General features: G+C 32.4%; 2 long non-coding RNA genes across 3 annotated transcripts in view; one reads left to right on the forward strand and one right to left on the reverse strand.

Moving 5' to 3' along the window:
* The first annotated feature begins 4265 nt into the window (after positions 1 to 4265).
* Positions 4266 to 6445, forward strand: LOC117108963. The gene is made up of 2 exons (XR_004445446.1): positions 4266 to 4801; positions 5819 to 6445. It is a non-coding gene; the product is annotated as an uncharacterized LOC117108963 (long non-coding RNA).
* Positions 6446 to 6624: 179 nt separating this feature from the next.
* Positions 6625 to 9402, reverse strand: part of LOC117108962 — a 44997-nt gene continuing 42219 nt past the window's right edge. For both annotated transcript variants that reach the window (XR_004445444.1, XR_004445445.1), the window contains one exon: positions 6625 to 8171. This is a non-coding gene — a long non-coding RNA (uncharacterized LOC117108962). The remainder of the gene's footprint in view (positions 8172 to 9402) is intronic.

Consider the following 9402-nt stretch of genomic DNA (forward strand, 5'->3'; position numbering starts at 1 on the left):
ACCGTTTTCAAGAGGGGAAAACCTTGAATTTTGAAGAACTTAAAGTCGCTAAAAGATACTTCAGAAGTCGGGAAAGCTCATTTACCACCATTTAGAATCAAAATTTCCTTGGGGAGAACCTGAACCTCCCTTTTCTCTTTGGGTTCATTGATTCATCATAATAAATTTTCAAGAAGCCTTGAATTTTGAAGAATTTGAAAGTAATTCAAAGACACCGCAGAAGTCGGGAAAACTCATTTCCCGCCTACTAAGAATCAAAATTTTCGCGGGGGAGAACCCCCCGGACCCCCCTTTTCTTTGGAGCTTATCGATTCATTGAAAAAAGAATACGTATGCAACTACTCATTTTTTTAAATGTATGTATACACACATAAGGCCTATTTCCTGTAATAACAATGGGAAAAAATTACCTGACCATTTTCAAGAGGGGAAAACCTTGAATTTTGAAGAACTTTAAAGTAATTAAGACACCTCAGAAGTCGGAAAAGCTCATTTCCCGCCATTTAGGAATCAAAAACACCTAGCTCAAAAGTTGAGAAAGGTCATTTACCGCCATCTAGAAATCAAAATTTTCCAGGGAGAGGACCCCCGGATCCCCTTTTGTTTTTGGGAAAAATGTTGACCCCACCCCCTAGGTTTGACTCCAGATCTGCATGATTCATATTCCCATTTATCTTATAAGTGGGCCCCCCACCCCCACTTTGAAAAACGTTCCACCGGCCCTGTAACAAACTTTTTCCTTAAAGAACTTAGCCGGATACATTTATAACTATAATATTAGAGCACTATTTCTATCATTTACATATACTTACTTAGAAGAGGGTGATGACATTGCCATGTTCATGCATCATGTTCTAGTACTGTACCCGCATATATATAAAGTATGAAATCAATTGTCTCCAATCAGGTTCAAATTTCCAATGAAAAACCCCAGTAAACCAGTTACTTAATGGCATCTGCATAATGTATATAAATATATTTTGCGTATGTAATGTACTGTATGCGATAAGCTATTCTTCATATTTTCATCTAACAAATCTCATTTTAAACTCATAAAAATAGAAGATGGTAGAGTACCACCATAGTGGAGGAATGTGGAATAGAATTTCTTTTGTTTTCCGATGAAAAGTCTACAAGGACAGTGCTATATTTGTTATCAACAATCCTTGGTGCATGTGTTGTGTGTCTAAATAAATAAAATTTAAAAAATAAATAAAAGATGATCTGTCTGTTTAGTTGTTTTATTTATAGATATATTTCGGCTTTATATTTTGGTATCTTTATTATTCATAATTTGGTAATACAATTATTTTAATTGCCTATTATGTGTATTAAAAAGTAATCAGTTTAGCCATCAAATATTGTAATTGAAAATTTTAAAACTAAATTTCTTTGACCTGTCTCATCACAAGTTGATGACTTTTTTTTTTTATGATGAGCAATCCATCTTCTTTTTTTTCTGATTTTCTTTCCCCATATTTAAATCTTGTTTCTTTTCTTGCCACCAAGTTTTAGTCAATTCTCAGGTAGCGTAGTAACACTTTCATCGAGCTATGCAAATTGTTTAGAGTAGATTTGAGTTTATTAAAATTACAAGATTTGTTGATATTGATGGGGAAACATACGGTACTTCTGTATGTGACATCATCGTGTATGTTAACCGCGTACCACGGTTCCTGCCGAAGGTAATGTCAGCTTCAGCTTACATCCACAGGACTCTGTTTGATTGTTATAGGATATGGGTCATTTGTTGTCAATTACTCGGTTGCATCCAATAATAGTAACTGCCATGATAATTATATGCATATACCTGCACATAACATTAAACTTGGAAGTAAACTATATCGTTTAATGCGTTCTGTCTCGAACACAGACTGATTATGAGGTTTGAGGATGCAAGGAGGATTCAAGAGGAAACATTGAAGGGCGAAAGATTGTGGCGGGTAGATTGAGTAGAGTTTAAAGACAAGAAACGAGTTCAGATAAAATATCTAGGATGTTGATTGAAATTCAGTAGATGGTTAGCAAGGGACGTACATACACTTGATCAAGGGGTAAACATTTTAAACAAGTGAAAAGAAAACATCTTATTTCATATTATTGCTAAATAATATTAATAAATAAAAATAATAATTATGATAATGATAATAAATATTTGACAAAAATGGTAATAATAATGACAATAATAATAATGATGATGTTAATGAAAAGATGATAATGATACCGATAATGATAATAATAATAATAATAATAGGTTTTCATATCTTGATATTCCCCATACCTGTATATCACAATAAATAACTGGACATGAATTACAGATAAATTGATAAATTTCAAGACATAAACAATTTTATTCTCTTGAAAAAATTGAATAAATCTAGTGAACGGATGTCTGGCTCTGCATTCCTTAAATGATTTATTGCGCCAGGTTCATTGAACAGGTAACATTGAGGATGTAGACAAAATATACAAAAAAGCAATGCAAATTTTAAAATTAAGATGGATGATTATTGGTTTTTGAATTCTGATCTTACTGTAAGCTGGAGTAAAGTCCTTTAAGCAGTACGTCTGCAGTTATCATAAATATTTCACTGATTGTGATAAATATCTTATTATGAAATGTAAATATGAACTTAAAACGTATAAATTTGATGATTGCTTCTACAATACTAATTATTCTAAGATTTATTAGGAATTAAAATATTACAGAATAATTTATTCAGTTCATAGGGAACAAAAAAATTGATCAAGTGGATATGGTTGAGTATGTAAATGATGTGCTCAAAATTTTTCTGGTTATTTTCCTCGCAAATCCCTTCTTCGCTGAAGACGGCCCAAGGTGGCGATGAGTAGGGTTAAGTGTGGAACAAGCACTAATGGTACAGTTTAGAATTGTTATAGGACAAGAGCAAGACCTTTTGTCTTGATTTTCTTTTTTGCTTATAGGATATTTCATGGTGTGATTTATTTACTTTTTTATTTTTTGCATGTATTTGGTGGTCTTCATACCAAATTATGTACATCATTTTTCATTTTCCTGGCAATCCAAGAAACTGCAACTCTGACCCAATCAGTGTGATGCTCCGAAAGGAGTTTTACTTATTAATTATCCAGATCCTGATGTCGTTATATGAGAAAAAGGGATAAAATTGTTGATTATTGAGATTAGAACAACAGTGAATGGTTACCATGGCCCTCTTCTACAAAAAAGCTGGGTCTGCTGGTCCCTGGAAGTTACCAATTCTTTTGTACTGGTCAGGTTACCCAGGATAAAGGAATAAATAAAAAAAAGAGGAACCGAGATGAAAACAAGGGATGTACAAAAACAGTAGATCAAATTGAGATCGGGGAGCTGATAAATTAAACACAAAGAGGAGGGTGAGGGGGGCAGCGATATCCCTTAGTGTGAATTTGGCCACAGTGACCTACATTTCCCACACAATGGCTGAATTCAATATAGATTTAGGCTCAGGGAAAATGATGAGTTGGGAGTTGCCCTCAGTGACCCAAATTCCCTACACATTGGCTGAATTTAATACAGAATTAGGCTCAGGGAGGTTGATGAGTTGGGGGAGGGAGAAGGACTAAACTCCATGACTGGCATAGAAAAGACCTTTATCAATATTGTCTTTCTAAAACAATATCATTAAATCACTGATTACTAGATGGAATGCTCCCTCCAGGTGGTATGTATTTTACAAAAGAATATTACAGCAATTGGGTAATAATATTAATGATATAATCTTGTTTAATGTACATATCCATCTATAGCAGACACTCATTGGGCTTTTCGGTAATCACTGAATACATAGAACAGCCACACACTGCACAATGTGCAGCGTCCTCGGCTCCCTGTGGATTTCTAATCATGGCATTGCTAATTTAGCTTCAGACCAATTCCAATCATTCATATCCCACACATTTATACTCCCGATTAAAGGGAGGCAAGAAGATAATGTGAAAATAAAGCGAGGGATTCGAACACCGACTTCAAGGCCGAGATCCTGCACCACAACCGCTGTGCCATTCACTCCCATTACACTACAGCTGCACTGGTATAAATGTGTAACTGGTATAAATGTGTGACTCCGGAAGGAAAAATATTGTATATATGATGTACATCTGATTTTTCTAAGACACAAAAAGGGTATTTGATTAAAAAGTTGGGGAATGGTTAATGAGACACAGATTTTTGATTATTTAAACAAACTGGGGGGAGGGGAAGAGTGTACAAAACATCAAATGAAACATGCATACAATTTAATTGATCTCATTCCAGATTTTTTTTCTTTAAATAAAATCACAGAGAAAGAACGTTTTGCTGTATATTTATAGAGATGAGGCATAGTAAATGTCAATAGAGTTGATGTGAGTTGCCACCCACAGAATAAGCAGTTCAATAGCGTAGAAACATGTAAACCAAAGTTTATCTAATTCCCATTGTGAATCAAAGCAAATTTCATTATTCAAGATACATTATCATATTACTATAATGCAATATTTATAAAAAAACATGTTTCACTGATTTCTTAATACAAATATGCCTAAATTGATACCATTCAAGTAAAAGGCCAATGAAAATATATATATTTCTATTATATTTCTATAGTGAATTCTCCCTATGAAAACTTTTATTTTGCATTTACAATTTTTACCTGTCTTAAGAAATAGCTCAGTTGAATCAGAGATAGGCAAACAAAATTGACCTTAGACTTGAAAAAAAAAAATCATGAATTTATGTGATAAGGCTAAATGTCACCCTGATACAAGAAGCCAGCACCCTGGACAATACAGAACTAAGGTCATTATTTCTGCTTAGATGCCTTTAGAAATTCAAAAGAAAAATTATTTTCAAATGATGGGATACAATACACTTAATATTATCTATGTAATATATAATATTAAATATGAATACAAGTGATTCATTATACCTGTTTTTAATTATATGAATAAATTTGACTGACTTGATATTTTAGCAATGTGTACTATTTTAAAATATATTCATTCACTGAAAGACATGTTTTGGCTTGGTGTAGGCCTATTTTTAAAATTGCTTTTGATCCAACTGCCTGATGAGCTTGGCCGGTGGGGGGGGGGGCCTTGACTTGTTCGATGGGGGGCTTAACCCCACTGGCGCCGCCACTTGACCAATCATCCGTTTGTAAAAAGTCTGAATACATCTCTGATTATCAAACACCATTTGAGATTTTATGATACAGATAGAAGAATGGAAGTGTTAGAAAACAAAAAAACAAAATGCTAGGCTACTAACTAACACCAATGAATATTTGAAAAGGTTTAAATCGTATTTTGCTTGCTCAAATATTTACAAATGATCAAACATTCTACTGTCAAAACCCACTCTCAAACTTGGAAATTAAAAAAAAATTCTAAAGAGAACACCCATTTTAATTTACTTATTGTATACTTATAAAATTTGACAAAAAATAAGGATTGGTATAAAATTCTGAAAGGTAAACATCACAAGCATGAATTTGACTTATAATATATAAATACATAGAAAAAAACGATTAAAATAACCAAAACATATGAGCAATTATATTTTATATGTCTTATAAGTCCTACATGTCCAGACAAGCATATTATAAATAAATAAATATGGATACACTTATCCAGGACTGACTTTAGTGTTGACATGTCACTCTCCAGGGTAAACCAAACAAAAAATTATAACCTTCTTGTACTAGACACAATTCATGGGACAGAGCGAAATGACTAGGAAGCTTATAAAAATATTACTATAGTAATCCTGTCTCTTATACACATCTAGATGTGTATAAGAGACAGACATAGAAAGGTCATTATTTCTGCTTACATGCCTTCAGAAATTCAAAAGAAAAATTATTTTCAAATGATGGGATACAATACACTTAATATTATCTATGTAATATATAATATTAAATATGAATACAAGTGATTCATTATACCTGTTTTTAATTATATGAATAAATTTGACTGACTTGATATTTTAGCAATGTGTACTATTTTAAAATATATTCATTCACTGAAAGACATGTTTTGGCTTGGTGTAGGCCTATTTTTAAAATTGCTTTTGATCCAACTGCCTGATGAGCTTGGCCGGTGGGGGGGGGGGCCTTGACTTGTTCGATGGGGGGCTTAACCCCACTGGCGCCGCCACTTGACCAATCATCCGTTTGTAAAAAGTCTGAATACATCTCTGATTATCAAACACCATTTGAGATTTTATGATACAGATAGAAGAATGGAAGTGTTAGAAAACAAAAAAACAAAATGCTAGGCTACTAACTAACACCAATGAATATTTGAAAAGGTTTAAATCGTATTTTGCTTGCTCAAATATTTACAAATGATCAAACATTCTACTGTCAAAACCCACTCTCAAACTTGGAAATTAAAAAAAAATTCTAAAGAGAACACCCATTTTAATTTACTTATTGTATACTTATAAAATTTGACAAAAAATAAGGATTGGTATAAAATTGAAAGGTAAACATCACAAGCATGAATTTGACTTATAATATATAAATACATAGAAAAAAACGATTAAAATAACCAAAACATATGAGCAATTATATTTTATATGTCTTATAAATCCTACATGTCCAGACAAGCATATAAATAAATAAATATGGATACACTTATCCAGGACTGACTTTAGTGTTGACATATCACTCTCCAGGGTAAACCAAACAAAAAATTATAACCTTCTTGTACTAGACACAATTCATGGGACAGAGCGAAATGACTAAGGAAGCTTATAAAAATATTACTATAGTAATCTTTCATGAATGTAATAAACATTTTTACTTCATATATCTTAATCCTTTGTTTTATAGTCCCTTTTCTTTTTATGTATGTATGTCTTTTTGCCCTGGTCACTGGGTATAGATTGAATCATACACAATGTTCATTCAGGTTCAGCCTCCCCCACTTCCTGGGAAGTACTCCTAGCTCTATGTATGCATGTACTGTAATTTATCACTTCCAATTTCATTCCAAATAATTCACCAGTTCTCCATCTCTACAGTTCAGCGCACATATAGTGCCCCCCACCAATTTAGTCAACTGAGCTAAGCTGCTCTCATTCATGAACCTACAGCCTCTCACAAGAAACCCCAAAGCTCTACATGCTTGAACTTCCATAATTAGTAATAAATACAAACTAATCTATCCTAAAAGCTGACCATTTGGGACCACTGATAGCTAAGTTCATGAAGCTTAAGTTGGGAAGATGATCATTTGGGACTTTTAACGATCTAAGTTAAGCGCTGATCATTTTGAATCTTTGACACTCTAAACCATTATTTCGTTTTTTTCATAACAGTGCTTCACTATAGACTTTTCTATTGTGCAGCAACAGCAAGATCTACGACGCGATGACGTCATATAGTCATTTGTAAACGTAGAGAATTTAGATTCTGGTTGTAATCAGAAATCTAGGGTGTGGATTGAATCTACATTTGCAAGTAATTCCATCAAACGATCATCAAAGCAATCATAACTCCCTATTACAATACTTAAATGCATGGAAACTGATATGCAACTCTTTCTTGCATTGTACAGTAATTTAAGTAGCCTTTTAATTCTTCTCTATTATATGCAAATCCCAGATCCTATGTACTAATTTTCTAAATGAATATTTGGTGGAAAGCAATAAATATTACAAACAAATCAAGTTAATAGAAGGTATTAAAGGCAAGGAATATTTCCATGAAGAAAATTAATTTCACGCAAAATATACAGCAGACAATGTTATTATGCGATTTTGGACAAACGTTCACCGCACACAGTTTCGTAAATCAGTTCTTGAGTGGATACTTTACATGTGATGATTTACAATTCCACCGAGAATTCAATAATAAATGAATTAGAAAATTAAATTTATTGAATCTAATTTGAAATTGATTCATCTTTCAAAAACAATAACATTACAAGCACAGCAGCAGCTCATTGGCAAGACAGGTGGATAAGTCTAAGATATGATCTGCTATTAATGTAGATATAATAATGTTCAAGGCTTTTGGTCAATCCTTAAACCTTTAATCATCTGAGTCAGGATTTTAAAATAGACTGTTCAGCAACCAGGAAATCTTGTGTCTATGAAAATTATTTAAATCGTTTTTCGTCAGCAGCAGACCAATTGGCATGAGAAACAGTTGAGTGGTTACCTGGAAGATACAAAATATTTAAAAAATAAGAAAGATCTGACATTATGAATTTACAAAAATTTACAAACAGAGGAAAAAATTTAATGAAATAAAGTTGCTACATAGGCAGTTATATAGGAATAAGGACTCAAACACAATTATGCATCTGACACAGAATAAAATATTTATATAAATTAAAGTGTTTGCACGACCTTTTCATTCTATCAGCTAATACTATTCTTTCTAATGAAAACATTTACACTATTGGAATAACTCTTTTTATAACTTGCTTTGCAAACAAGCCTTCTATTAAATTTTAAATTTGAAAAAAATTTTTTTTTGATTGGTAGGACTGCCACAACTTAAAGCTTTTTTTTAAAAGAAAATTTAAAGTGTTTGACAACCTTTTCATTCTAGCTGCTAAAATTATTCTATCTAAAGTAAACTTTACATTTTTGGCCTAATTTTTTATTACTTTGCAAACAAGCCTTCCACTAGGTTTAGTATTTTTTGATTTGTTAAGTGGTAGTGAACTACCTCCATGTAAAAATGGAAATGTAAATAAAAAAACCTACGCATGCTATGAATCCCTATAAAAAAAAATCTGTTCCTTCATCAGAATAAAATAGATGTAAAGCAATTATTAAATCGAACTTCTGAATTGCTTATATCACTATGTTGCATTCTTTCTAGGACACCGCAATATGATCTCGAGTGATGGCCTCTACTCCTTTTTACACTACAAATACTTTTATGTCCTCCATAAAATAATATTTTCTTATATTCTAAGATGGAAAAAATGAGAAAACAAAACTTTATTTCTACTATTTTTCTGCCCTTCTCTGAAGATCTACAAAAAACATACTTCTAGGTTACTTTTTAGATGTAAAAAAATCTGTTTAGTAGGATGCGATAGTTTCCAAACATTTATCAACTACACTGTTATTTCATAATTGCAAAATCAGCAAGGGAATTTGACTTTCAAACAGGTCCTCGTTAAGTGGAACTTCCTGACTCTAAGCACAATAATCGTGGATGGGTTATGGCACTTAAGTAAAACAGACGACTACTACATCAATCAAAATGCAATATCACACTTATTGAAAGAAGTTTTATGTACAGAATTGCAATGAATGAAAAACAAAACTACAGCATGAGAGATTACTTTCAACATGAACAGTATTACCCTACCTCATGAAATAATTGAAGTAAGTATACTTGGACATACAAACAATTTATCTTTCTATTTATT

Source organism: Anneissia japonica, unplaced genomic scaffold (assembly GCF_011630105.1).
Source record: "Anneissia japonica isolate Jap-2015-1 unplaced genomic scaffold, ASM1163010v1 scaffold987_len1640505_cov201, whole genome shotgun sequence".
Taxonomy (NCBI): domain Eukaryota; kingdom Metazoa; phylum Echinodermata; class Crinoidea; order Comatulida; family Comatulidae; genus Anneissia; species Anneissia japonica.